The 14,319-nt window shown below is 28.9% G+C and overlaps 1 pseudogene; it reads right to left on the minus strand.

The window, feature by feature from the left end:
* Positions 1–8,696: 8,696 nt before the first annotated feature.
* Positions 8,697–9,492, minus strand: LOC122197635 (photosystem I assembly protein Ycf4-like; annotated as a pseudogene).
* Positions 9,493–14,319: the final 4,827 nt, after the last annotated feature.

Consider the following 14,319-nt stretch of genomic DNA (forward strand, 5'->3'; position numbering starts at 1 on the left):
ACTTTACCGTTCACTTCCTTCTTCTCCCTAATTTCTTTGAGTTCGTTAATAACCTTCTCCCCTTCAAATTCTTCTCGATCAAAATCATTCATCAATCTTCATTCCATAGCTTTTCAACAAAATCCCCTAATAATCGCACTCATCATCAAGAAAACGAATGGATCAGTACTCAGAAAAAACCCCTAGTATCGATAAAACCATAGGATTGAAAAACCCTAGCCTCTTTTTCGAGTTTTAGCTGCGAAAAAACATTAGAAATCACAAATTCATCATAAATTATCGATGGTTCAAATGAATCCTATTCAGATTGCAGGTAATTTAAAATATAATTTGATTTAGGTGTTATTTTGATTGATTAATTAGAGGATTTGGTTATTCGAGTTTTAGCAGTGAAAAACACTTGAAATCGCACATTCATCATATATTATCGATGGTTCAATAGAATCATAGTCAGAATGCATGTATTTTAAATATAATTTGATTTTAGGTGTTATTTTGTTTGATTAATTTTGATGGTCTGGTGAAAGTTAAGTAATTTTGTGCTAGATAACTTGAAATTATACATATTATGATTAGATAAGTCAGATCTTGCTTCCCTTTTAGATTTTGGATGTTCATTTGCTAGAAACTACTTTCTTTAAACCTTTCACTATGAGATAATGTGAAATATTATGAAATTATGTGTCACATTATAGCTTTAAACATTACGATTATGTTGGAAACAACTTTCTTGTATCATCTTTGTTAAATGATGTGTAATATTTGATCTTATACATTCTTGTTTTATTGAAAACAACTTTGTTTTGAACGTTTTTGTGAAGTATTGTAATAGTACTTGGTTAATGATGAAGCAATTCCATATATTCTGAATTTATGTGTCATATTCTGACTTAAAATATGTAATATTCTAAGTATTTTGATTAGTTTTGAGTTTAAATGAAATTTTGTTGATTAATTAGACAATGCAGTATGCATACATTGAAATAAGATTTAATACATAAATATCTAGGCATTCTAATTTAACACAATTTCTTATTCATTCTCATTTGGATTTTCAACTTTGTGATTATGATTCTGAAACCATATCAAATTTCGGATCATCAACCATTCCTAAATAAAAGAAACTAAAGCTTATTATTCTAGCAAATGGCTTATTCTACATAATTGGATTCAAATTTTGCATCTAGAGTTATCTATTCACTGTTTTATCTTAGAATGTGATTTTGAATTAATGTGTTATAATCTTAGAGTTTATCTCTCTGAATGATTTTGAGTTATTGTAGACACCTATGAAATATTCTATAAAACTATACGTTCGAACTATAGTATAGTTTTCAGTCAAAATAATGCAAAAATGCCATATATTCTAAAATTATATGTCATATTCTGATTTAAAGTATGTAATATTCTAAGTATTATGATTAGTAAAACTTGAGTTCTAATGTTATTCTGCTGATTAATTAGATAATATAGTACACATACATTAAAACAAGGTTTAATACATAAATATTGTAGGCACTATGATTTAACACAATTTCTTATTCCTTCTCATTTGGGTTTTCAACCTTGTGATTCTGATTCTGAAATCAGATCAAGTTTCATATCATCAACCATTCCCAAATTAAAGACATTGAAGCTTGTTATTCTAGCAAATGGCTTATTCTACACAATCAAATTTAAATTTTGCATCTAGAGTTATTATAGGTAACGTATAATATTATAATCTCTTCACGGGTTTATCTTAGCATGTGATTTTGAGTTAATGTGTTGTAATCATTGAATTTATCTTTCTTTATGATTTTGCGTTAATGTATTCATGTATGAAATATTTTATAGAACTCTATATTCTGATTATACTATTGGTTTTAATCAAAATCATTATGTATCTTCCACCATGTATTCTAATTGAGATATTTTACTATAGAGTTATCTCTAAAAGTCATAATGTAATGGAATATAGTATTATACAACATGTCATTTAAACCTTGATTTATGTAGAATATGTGAAATCATCAACATTTTTGCATCTAGATCTTAACTCTATAGGTAACTCAAAACTGTCATGATCATAGATTTTGAGTTATTATAAAAACTCAAAATCAACAAAAGTGTTCTCATATTCACACTAGTTGTTTATGATTTCATTAGACTTTTTAAGTTATTACTTTTATGCAAAAAAAATAATAAAATAAAATAGAATAAAATTCTATTCTTAATTATTTTATAATGTTACAAAATTTTTATGTTTGTTATTAATTTAATGTAGTTTGTATATTATGGATATTCTGTTCTCATAAATATTTGATTACATTGATTTTAATTTTCATGATGCAGGCAAACTAAATGCTAACCTGCATATGTACTAACTGAACAATCTATGGAGTTTGCAAAATATAATTGAAGAAAGCATCTAAACATGCTGCAAGAAGGGATGCAAGGGAATGAGGATTGTTGATCGACTTGATAAAATATTTGCAAGAGTTTAATCGTTATTAAGAGTATTATTCTCTTTGAATGTTGGCTATATTTTCTATATTTTGAAAAATATGTATGGTTGAATGTTTGATAAACAATAGTTATGGTTTAAAGGTTTGAAGATAAGTGAAAGTTTAATAAAACAATATTTTGGTTGGACAATACTTATATGTTAAAGAATAATACATGTAATGTAATGATAGTAATATCCTTCACATATTAGATGGTTTCTGTTATAATATTCTATTAGAATAATAATTTATGGTTTCTATTATAGTAAGTATATGTATAATACTCTAATAGAATAATGTTATGTGTTGTTTGTTATAATAATTTATGGTTTCTATTATAGTAAGTATATGTATAAATTGATGTTTCTGTCTTGTTTATAAGTAGAGTGTATGATGTTTAAAATCATTAGAATGTTGCAGTTTATGATGTATGATGTTGATAATATAATAAAATATTATTCTATGTTTTTTTTGTTAAATAAATTAATTTATTTACATGAAAAAATTATGAATATATAGGATATTCTTATATAATAATGTTATATGTTGTATGTTTTCGAATAATGTTGTAGGTTTTCGATTGAAAATTTGATTTGTTACACGAAAACAATATGCACATATAGAATATTCTAATAGAATAATGTCATATGTTGTATGGTTTCATTATGTATATGTAATATATTTTACTATAATAGAATAATGTTATATGTTGTATGTTTTCATAATCTACATGTAGAATATTTCAACAGAATAACAGTCTATTAATTTTTTAAGTTATAAGTAGAATATTCTAATGCAATGATGCGCAATTAAATTTAGGTTTTTTTTAATACTCGTTGGTATGATATTATTCTAGATATTCTAACCATTCAATAATTAATATTGTGCTGTTAATATGTAAAATTATGAAATTATGTTGTAATATGTATAATTAACTTACAATATGTAAGATTCTAATATTATTAGGTAATATTTTAAATTTACAATTTATAGTGTTACAAGAATATATATACAATAATCTATAGGATACCAAATAAGTTATATGTAAAATATTCTAATAGAGTAATGCTCTAGTTAAATACGTTGGCATATTTGAATTATATTCATTAGTAGTGATATATAACAATGTTACTTATTCTGAATATAGAATAATAGAATGACATTCTAACTACAAATCTTGTCATTGATAAACATTAGTGTTACAGGGTATTTTACAAGTAAAAATAGCGTTTATAGAATACTTCTCTTAACATTAAAATTATAATATTATAAAAAAACTTAGTGTCATAACAGTAGTTGATTATTTCAAAAAAAAAAACAAACTCGAATAAAAATAATACATTTTTACAAAGTGATTAAAACTTAACATGGATTATGATTTATAAAGTATATCCATAACATTTCAGTTATAAAGAACTACATGTACAAAACATGATTTTAGAATATTAAACACTAACATAATAATATTAGACGTGTAATATTACAAAGTTAGAAATGTAACAACACAATATATAATATATATATTGAATAAACTAGTTGATTATTTCAACAAAAAAAAAAATCAAACTAGAATATTTGGAATCCAAACAAAAAAACCATTAGTTGAAATGAATTCAATACTTGAATAAGATTCTTCAAATTATAGTCAGATAACATAATACCAAAAACCTTAAAAAGTCTATCACATGCTTATAAGATCTATTAAATATCCATTCATCTCAGCACTTGTTAAAAACTTCTAATTTGAAATATTTAAGTAGGAATTCATTAGCTAAAATTACCTGCAACAAAAAATGAAAGAATTATTAGAATGAAGGACATTTACACAAATATTTCAAATTGAAGTCAACATGCTATAGTAATGTAATTAATGATACAACATAATAATGTAGTATGTAATGTAATTGATCATAAAAAACATAATGCAAACATTTATAAGAAAAAACTCTAAATCTAATGATCATTTCTTGAGTACAACCAGTTACTACACATCAAGAAGAGCAGTCAATATCGTTCGAAGAGATATCTCTAACCTTTTGTGTTCGAAGAAACCTTTTTTACACAATTATAGTAATGATCATATTCTAGAAACAAATATAAGAGAAGCCAATATTTTCTTTAGTATAACCCTTTTTCTGCAAGCTAACAAGAAGATATCCAAACAAAACTATGTTGAATAGACCTCCAACATTATGTGTTTGAATAAGTAAATAAGTTACTTTTGACAAAACTATGCTAAATTTAATAGAAGTAGTCAACATTGCATTATTTTTCACTAATTGTGACTCATATTTTGGAAATATACTCATATTCTTAAAGAAGAATTTAGTCATGAGAAGGGGTGATACATCTGACTCTTTTTTCATTCAGGACTTTCATCAAACAGGTAGAATGCATGTATAGTTTAAGTGAATTTGTTGAATGACAATAATTACTTTGTAAATACCTTTTCAATTTTACAAAACACATTGCCTGAGAAGTGTTGAAAATCAAACCTTAAAAGTGCTCAAAGTCAAACCTTGACAAATTGTACAAAACATAAATCTTATAAATAGAAATCGAATCTCGAAAGTGGTCAAAATAGATCTAAAACAGGTAAACAAATGTGATTTGATGAAGAATTGTTGAAATTGAAGATAATGAAGAAAAACTAACCTTTTTTTGTTGAAAATGGATGATTATGGTGCTAAAAATCGACCCCAATCAATTCGATTATCAATTGCAGATGTAGAAGAATGACTGTTGAAAATAACCTCTATCTGATGATCACCCCCAGATGGTGATAGATGGAAATCAACCCCAATCAATTCGATTATCAATTGCAAATGTAGAAGAATGAAGAAGATGAACTCGAAAAATACAAAAATTTTGAATTTAGAAGCTATGATTTAGATAGGATACAATCATTCCTCGATCAATCAATCTAAAAAATTAGAGGATGATATGGTTGAAATAAGTGATGATTGAAGGAGATTGAAGATCGATTACATGAGAAGATTAAGGAATGTTGATCACATAAGAGCGATAATCTTGGTAGAAGAATCAGAGTAGATGAAGATGTTCTTGAAGATGACGTGAATATGATGCTAATTGTGTATCAGATCTGGTAGTGATGTTATATTTAATTTAGTGACTAATCTACCCCTAATTAGTGTTAATCCCCTTTTTTATAAGCCACAAGATCAAATTCGATGAAAGGCTAAGATTTGATCCTCATGTCTCACAAAATTAGGTGGTCTCAAATGAACCTCTACCTATATATATATTTATATATATATCTTTACTATCTTATAAAACAAATCCCACTATTTCTAAAAATAGATTAAGTAAAATAATAATATTTTTTTAAGACGTCCAAATCATTAAACTAATTGTACAACTAATCACTAATAAAATAATATTAAAATTTAAGCAAACTCCTATAAATCTTCTCTTCCAAGGTTTTGACCAGATCTTCTTTCATCCAAAAAAATAATCAACACCCTATAATTTGGTCATTTCATGAATTTTCTTTATTTTTAATATGACATGTTTCCTAAAACAAATTAATGATTGAATTGAAAATAATCATTCTCCATCGAAAAGAATTAATTGTCGAAACAAACTATTTGTCGCCCGCCGCTTTGCGCGGGTAAACGGCTAGTGTGTGTGTGTGTATATATATATATATATATATATATATATATATATATATATATATATATATATATATATATATATATATATATATATATATGAAGGCCAAATCAAATAATCTAAGTTATAAGTAATTATGCAATATTGTTAAATATATTGCAAGCCTTGTTCATTCGTATATTCATGTTCATTCTCAATGTTTCACGACTAACCTTTTGATGAGCAATAAGAAAATCTCTCTCTCTCTCTCTATGTGTGTGTGTGTGTGTTACAGTTCCTCATCTGCAAAATGTAGTACTAACCTCCATTATATGTTGTGATTTCTCCCTATATATATATATATATATATATATATATATATATATATATATATATATATATATATATATATATATATATATATATATATATATATATATATATATATATATATATATATATATATATATATATATATATATATATATAAAGGCCAAATCAAATAATCTAAGTTATAAGTAATTATGCAATATTGTTAAATATATTGCAAACCTTGTTCATTCGTATATTCATGTTCATTCTCAATGTTTCACGACTAACCTTTTGATGAGCAATAAGAAAATCTCTCTCTCTCTCTCTCTCTCTCTCTCTCTCTCTCTCTCTCTCTTTCTCTCTCTCTCTCCCTCTCTATGTGTGTGTGTGTGTTATAGTTCCTCATCTGCAAAATGTAGTACTAACCTCCATTATATGTTGTGATTTCTCCCTATATAGGTTTATTTCGATTCAAGTTTTGATGCTTCTATCCAATTTAAACTAAGAAGGAATTCATAAATTTAAACGAAATAATGAGGAAAAACATTATGTTTGGGGTTAAATAGATAAACCAAGAAAGAATTTATCAATGTAAACCAAATAATAACTAATGAGTTGTTATACTTCTATCAAATTTTGGATATTGTAATTTTGTAATGTAATATATACCTTATATATATGAGAGAGAAGTAAGGTCGATTCAAAAGGAACTGTCAAGGGCATAATTTCATGAGCATAAAGAACATAACAATGAGAATCTCACTACATATTGATATTGATTAGTTTTGCAAACGATATAACAATTCAAAGACAATGAGTCTACTAGTCCATTAGTAAATAAACATGTCTCTCAAGGAGAAGGATCAAATGGTAACACATACTTATCCTATTTATGGTTCAAATGTTGGATTTTGTATGGACAACTTGAAATGTTAGATCAATTTTCATTTATGTTGGTGATTTTTGGAAAAAATAGGTTTAGTCATTTTCCAAAAATGTGGTTTCCCTATTTTGTACACAAATTCAAAATTCTATTCATTATGGAAATATATATTTGTTCTCTCATATGTAATACTTTCGTTTTGATATATTTGTTGGATTAGTATCTAAGTCCATAACTATAATTGGTATGTACTTGACCCGATTGACATGGTTCATTTGGGTTGCATGGCATCGGAACAATTTGGATAGAATTTTGTGAGAAAAGGATAATTATGATTTGTTAATATATTATAAGTTCTAATATATTAATATGAAATAATATTATTTAATTAGTATTGATCAAGAATTAATTTGGAATTAATTATGTGATCAAAAGGAGACTAATTAAATATATGGGGATTGATTGTGTAAATCATTCATTCTTATATATGTGGGCTTATGATCCATAGTTCTTCATGTTGGGCTAAACCCATGGAGTAACCTATGGATACTCCATGGAGGTTTTAACCCATGGAGCATGAAGAATATGGAAAGACATGAGTTACATGGTGTAACCCTAATAGCCACCATATATAAGGACCCCATGGCTCAAGAAATTGGCACTAGTGTGTGTACACATGAGGGCTAGCCAATTTGAGCATAGGAACCTTTTTTTCAAGTTATTCCAAGATGTTGGTGATGTTGTGTGAACCATTTGAGGTGTCACACTTGAGGCACTATGCTCTTAAGCTCCATCGAATCAAGCTACAACAAAGAGGTATGTAATTCTACTAGAATTTATATTATATGTTCTTCATATTATGCTAGTTAGAACAATACCTTGGAAAAATTGATATTTGCATGTATAATAGAGAAAAAATAGATCCAAGGTATTTAGGGTTGTATGTGCACCATAGGATGTTGTATTATACCAAAAACCCAACAATATTATACGTGCAAAATAGAATTAAAATGAATGACAAATTAATCTTTAAAATCAATTATTTTGATAAATTAGATAAATAGGTTTAAGTCATCTCACATAAACGAGACAATGAAAAAAAAGTTTGTATATAACTAGAAAGCCTTCTTAAGCCCTGTAAAACTTATAGCATAAAGTTTGTATCTTGCGTGCATAAGGGTGTAAATGCGACCCAAAATATATTTGGTTCACTCAATTTTTTGGTTATTAAGGAGCACAAAAAGTATAAAAATAAGCTTCAAAAAATTACAAGATATGATCTCTAAAGTCTCAATTCCAACAAGTTAAAAATGGTGGAATTTCCTTGTTTCTGAATGGTTGATTATGAGATATTTCGATTTGTTTCTTATTTTTTTTTATTGAATTGAGTTATGTATATTTCGATACATCTAAATCAACACATCTAGAAGATCCCTAAAATAGTTTTTTTTATACTTGTTTCATATATGTCTGCTTTTGACTCGAATGAATGTTCTCAAGAAACCTCAATTAAGTTATGTTATGGAAAAAGAGCATTCTTGCGTTTTTGCCCTCCTGATGAGAAAGCATTCCAGCTCATTTATTAAAATACTTCAATTGGTACACGCAAGATATAGGCCAATTCAGCAACTTTTTGTTCCATTTCCCGTGGAGTAAAATTCTCATCAATACGAGTCAATGGAATGGCTCCCTGGCCTCTGATATCCATATAAAGGACACAACGAGCATAAGTACCTTTTTTTACTTCTATTCTGACAGACTGAATATCTTTTATAAGAAATTGTAGGAAGACCCGACGATTTTTTCCAGGAAATCCCCAACAAAAGATACACACTATTCCGTCTTTTCTATCAAATCGATCATAACCACCACCTACATTCCATGAAATTGTGCACCATAAATAGGAGCTAATAAAAATACCCGCGATTCCGTAGAAAGACATCACAATTCCTTGTGGAAAAAAACTATTTCCTGAGACGGAAATAAAGATATCAAATTTCTACCAAGATAACTCGAGGTTCCAACCAACAAGAATCCTAACGAACCTAAAAAAGGATAACAGCCCAGCAGAAATTACTTGTTTTTCGAGCCCCCGTTATAGGTTCTATCCATATATGTTCTGATCGACAACTCATACTTGATCCAGTTGATTTTTTTGGAATTGAGAGAATACCCCAAATGAATTTGACTTTAGTCCTTTTTTTTATGAAGTAACTCACATCAACTAGCACTAGTTTGATGTGATCCTTTAGGAGTAATTCATTAAATTCGTTAGATCTAAACTAATAACATACCCTTCGTACGATCTCACTAAAGATAGCAAAATAGTTATAGATAGACCAACTTTACAGTTCAGCTATCTGTCAATTCGGGTCTATTTGAAAATAGCTAGAATCCATTGATCCCTATAGCATTTTCTGGAGACATAAGAGTTTTTCGGCGGAAGCCGCTTATACCATATTTTGCTAAATAGATATATGTGTTATGATACAAGCGTTAGTTTTGAAAAAAAAATAGATGAGATTTTGTGCCATCGGCTCTAAACAATCTTGTTTTTTGAACATGAAGAAATAAAGAAGCCATTGCGATTGCCGGAAATACTAGGCCTGCTAAAGGCACCAAAACAGAGGGAAAATTAAGAGTTGTCATAGAATGGCTACCTCGATTTACTATTTGTACCTGTTATTACTATTTATATTTTATATTTATAATATAAAGATATCTTATTATATATAAAGATATCTTATTATAATTTGATAATTCTAAATTTGAATTATTATTATTACCTAATAGATATCAAGTATAAATATAAGTATCTATCTAAGTGAGTATATAATGTAGTTTTATGTCTTTTTCATTCCGTCGAAAATCTATTTTACGGTATAGACGCTTATGACCTCCCCCTCTATGCTTTGCGGTAATGATTCCTCTGGCATTACAACCTTTACCACAATGATGTTGTCCATAGATCAAATTATTTCGTGGATTGGATTTCACTTTACTATCTATGGCTCCATTGCGTGTGCTCGGGGTAGAAGTTTTGTATAAATGTATCGCCATGTTATTAAGTATTTTGATTTAAGTTCTTTTCTTTCTAAGAGGTGGAATAGAATAACCCGGTTGAAGCGTAATGATCATACGTCTGTAATGCATTGTCTGTCCCATAATGGGTCCCATTCTTCTAGCCTTTCCCCGAATTCGATGACTATTCATCGCGATTACCTTGACACCAAAGAAGAGTTCGACCCAATGCTTTATTTATGTCCTACTTGATCCTGATTCGACATTAGAAGTATATTGATTTTTCCCCTAAAACTAAATACTTTTGTCTGTAAATACTGCATACCTGATTCCATCCATAAATCGATTTGGTTCCCTATGAGTTTTAGTCTCAATAAGACTACTAATTCTTATTGTTCATATAGTATGATATGAATATACCACATCAATTCGTTATGTATGGATGATGAGATTTCATTGATATAGAGCTAATTCCAATAGACTTATTGGAGGGTCCCATTAGCGTGCGTCCAGTATGAATTGAACCTACGAATTCGCCAATTATGAGTTGGGTGCTTTAACCATTCAGCCATGGATGCCTACCGGGTCATAGGGAATGACCAGATTCCAATTCAAATAGAATCTTTCAACTAAAGCAATGAGATGCTTAAATGGAATTCTTTTAGTTCTAATAAATAAGGAGGAATTTAATGACAGGACATGAATTCAAGTCCTGAATTTTAGAATTAAGAGAGATACTGAGAGAGATCAAAAATTCTCATTATTTCTTAGATTCCTGGACTCAATTCAATTCACTGGGATCTTTCATTCACATTTTTTCCACCAAGAACGTTTTATAAAACTTTTTGTCTCCTGAATTTGGAGTATCCTACTTTCACACAATTCACAGGGTTCAACAAGCAATCAATATTTCCAAACTTATGTGTGCGCACCGCGCTGTAGACACTAATTTATCACTAATGTATCATTGATCGACCGAAAACATTCATGGACTTTTTATAGTAAATATTTATTTTTCATAATTGTATATGTATTAAAATTTCATTTAGAAAACCTGCATTAAATATACATTAATCATAAATTTTTAGTTTTAATTTTGTGATTAATTCTGTCATTTATGTTTTGTTGTACAAATACAACTCATATGTAACAGATTTATAAAATAAGAAATAGAATTGATCTTTATAATACTCCTCTTCTTTTTTTATGCTGTTATAAATTTAAAATCCAGGTTTGGTTAGTTTCAGGCAGTCTCAAAGAACTATTTTTAGCTATTATATCCAACAAAACAAACGGCCGATTTCAGGAAAATTTGTTTTAATGAGACTGTGATAAACACATGTCTTAGTAATTTTTGATTTATTGTTTATTTTACACCTAGTTCCTGAGTTTAAGCCTACTTCCCTCCAAACCCCTCCAATTTGGGAGAAAGATTATGAGAGAGTATCATCTTTGATCTTCTATTCTCTTCTTAATTCTATCAAAAACTTGTTCAGGAACAAAATAGTTTCTGTTTTCTTTCCAGTTATCCCCACTTCCCTTATTCTCTTTCTTTAAGATGGACTCGAGAATAAGGTGTTAACTACATTGGGGTAAACATAGATCTCAATAAATTTTTTTGTAACCATAAATTTATTAAGATTAAAGTTACAAAACATGCATTATTAATCAAATATTTTCAGCTTATTCTTACGATTAATTACGTCAACTACATTTTGTTGTATAAATTATGGGAATATACCTTACAAAATCGACAATTTCTACAATGTTATGGCCTATTTTGTCTTCCCAACTAACAAGGTCTAAAGTGGATAAATCAGGTCTAAATTAGACTACATGTTTAATTTGGAATAATGTGGTCTAAAATAGACTTCAAGCCTTATAGTGGCTTATTATGTCTAAAATAGACTATTTTCTGATGTGTCAAGGGCCAAATTTGCCAAATGTGGCAAACTTTTTCCCTTTTGTAGTTTCAATTGAACGTAGGAAAACAGAAGAGAGGTTTTATAAGACAAAATTGAAAGAGTTGTTTTCTCCCCCCCCCCCCCCCCCCCCTTTGAGCGACACTTCTAGGGTTATCACCAAATCATTACAGCTCATTGTAATCTTTTTGATCAAGCTCTGTAAACACTACACTATTTTAGTGGATTGGTTATCGGCTTCCTCCGCCCATGTTTTTTCCCGATTTGAGTTTTCCACATAAGTCTTTGGGTCTCCCTGATTTACTGCTTTGCTTAGTATTTTTCATTGCATGTGGTTGATTGTGGTTTTATATTTTCAGTCATATTCCTCTTGAACTAATATTGTTCTTATGATTCGGATTTTTGGGTTGTTTGATTTATTAGGGATTTTTCGTTTTAGTGCATCCTTACCCTCTTTGTTTATTACAATTGGTTTTAGAGCTTCCGAGTTTAATATTAGTTTGTTTGTATTATTTTATCAACTGATTGATCATGTATTCGATGAAATATGATATTCCATTGTTGGATCGAAATACTAGGTTTCCACTTTGTCAAGTAAAGATAAGAGATGTTCTTATTTGTATGGATTTACACAAGACACTTTTGGGTTTCAATAAGATGCCTGCTCATGGACGGAAGGAGATAACGAGACAAAATATTTAAAAGCTCAATCCTAGATACGTTTACATTTGTCAATTGATGTTTTTCAAGATGATTTAAAAGAAACTTCAACGACTACTTTATGGTTAAAGCCGAAACAATTATTGGCGACTGAGAGCCTAGCAAATAAGTTACACCAAAAGCAACAGTTGTTCATTCTCAAGATGACTGAAGGAGGTTCTTAAGTTGAACATATTTCCACATATGAAGAGTTGGTCAATAACTTGGAGCATATGGATGTTTAATATGAAGATGAAGACCTTGCTTTATTCTTGTTGTCACAGTTTCCTGAATCCTACAACCATTTTCGTGAATACTATAATCGACAACCATGACACTCTTATTTTGGATGAAGTTTGTACAACTTTGGATTCAAAAGAGAAGGCGAAGCATATAACCGGTTGTGGTTCAAGTGATGTTAAATCCGAATGTTTAAATGTTAAAGGAAGAAAAATAGATAGAGGTAAAACCTCTCAATCTTCTAACAAGGCCAGGTCCAAATCTAAATGCAAAAGAATTATTTTCAATTACTGTCACAAGAAGGAAAATTGGATTTATGAATGCTTCAAGTTGAAGAATAAATATAAAACAACAACAAATGGTAAATAAGCTAGTTCTTTGGGTGAAGATGATGTTGCTGAGGTTGATTGTATTGGAGAACTTCTTACAATTTATTCAGATGAACTGAATTCTACTGGTGAAAGGGTACTCGGTTTTGGTTGTACTTTTCATATGTGTGACAATAGAAGTTGGTTTTATACATTTGATAAGGTTAACTTGGATATGTTTTGATGGGTAATGATTTTACATGTTTAGGCATTGGATATGGCTCAATCAGAATCTGTATGTTTGATGGAGGTATTTAAACAACAGGAGATGTTAGATATGTTCATGGTGTATCTGATCAAAATCAATTGAGAAGAACACTCTGTTTGAGTTATGGTCTGGGATACCTGCCGATTATACATATTTAAAACCTTTTGAATGTCTGGCTTATGCATGAGGTGACAATGGGAAGTTTGAACCGAGAGCAATAAAATGAGTTTTTCTTGGGTACAATCTAGGTGTAAAGGGTACAAGTTACAAGCTTAGATCTAAAAAATGTTATTATCTCAAGAGATGTTACTTTTTATGAGTCCGCTATGATTCAATTAGTTACCGAATCTTATAAAAGTACAGATGCATCATCGGAAACAAGTAAAGAGAAGGCTCAAATGTAACAACCTAAATTTCCAATAAAATTTTTTATTTTTAAATAATGAAATCATTTCCATAAAATATAAAATTCCAATCACATTTGATTTCAAAATCCATATCATCAAACAATTTATTCATAATATCAGAGTGTCCCCACTAAAACGCAAAGAGTGCATTCCGCGTC

The sequence above is a fragment of the Lactuca sativa genome, chromosome 4 (genome assembly GCF_002870075.4).
Source record: "Lactuca sativa cultivar Salinas chromosome 4, Lsat_Salinas_v11, whole genome shotgun sequence".
In the NCBI taxonomy this organism is placed as follows: Eukaryota; Viridiplantae; Streptophyta; class Magnoliopsida; order Asterales; family Asteraceae; genus Lactuca; species Lactuca sativa.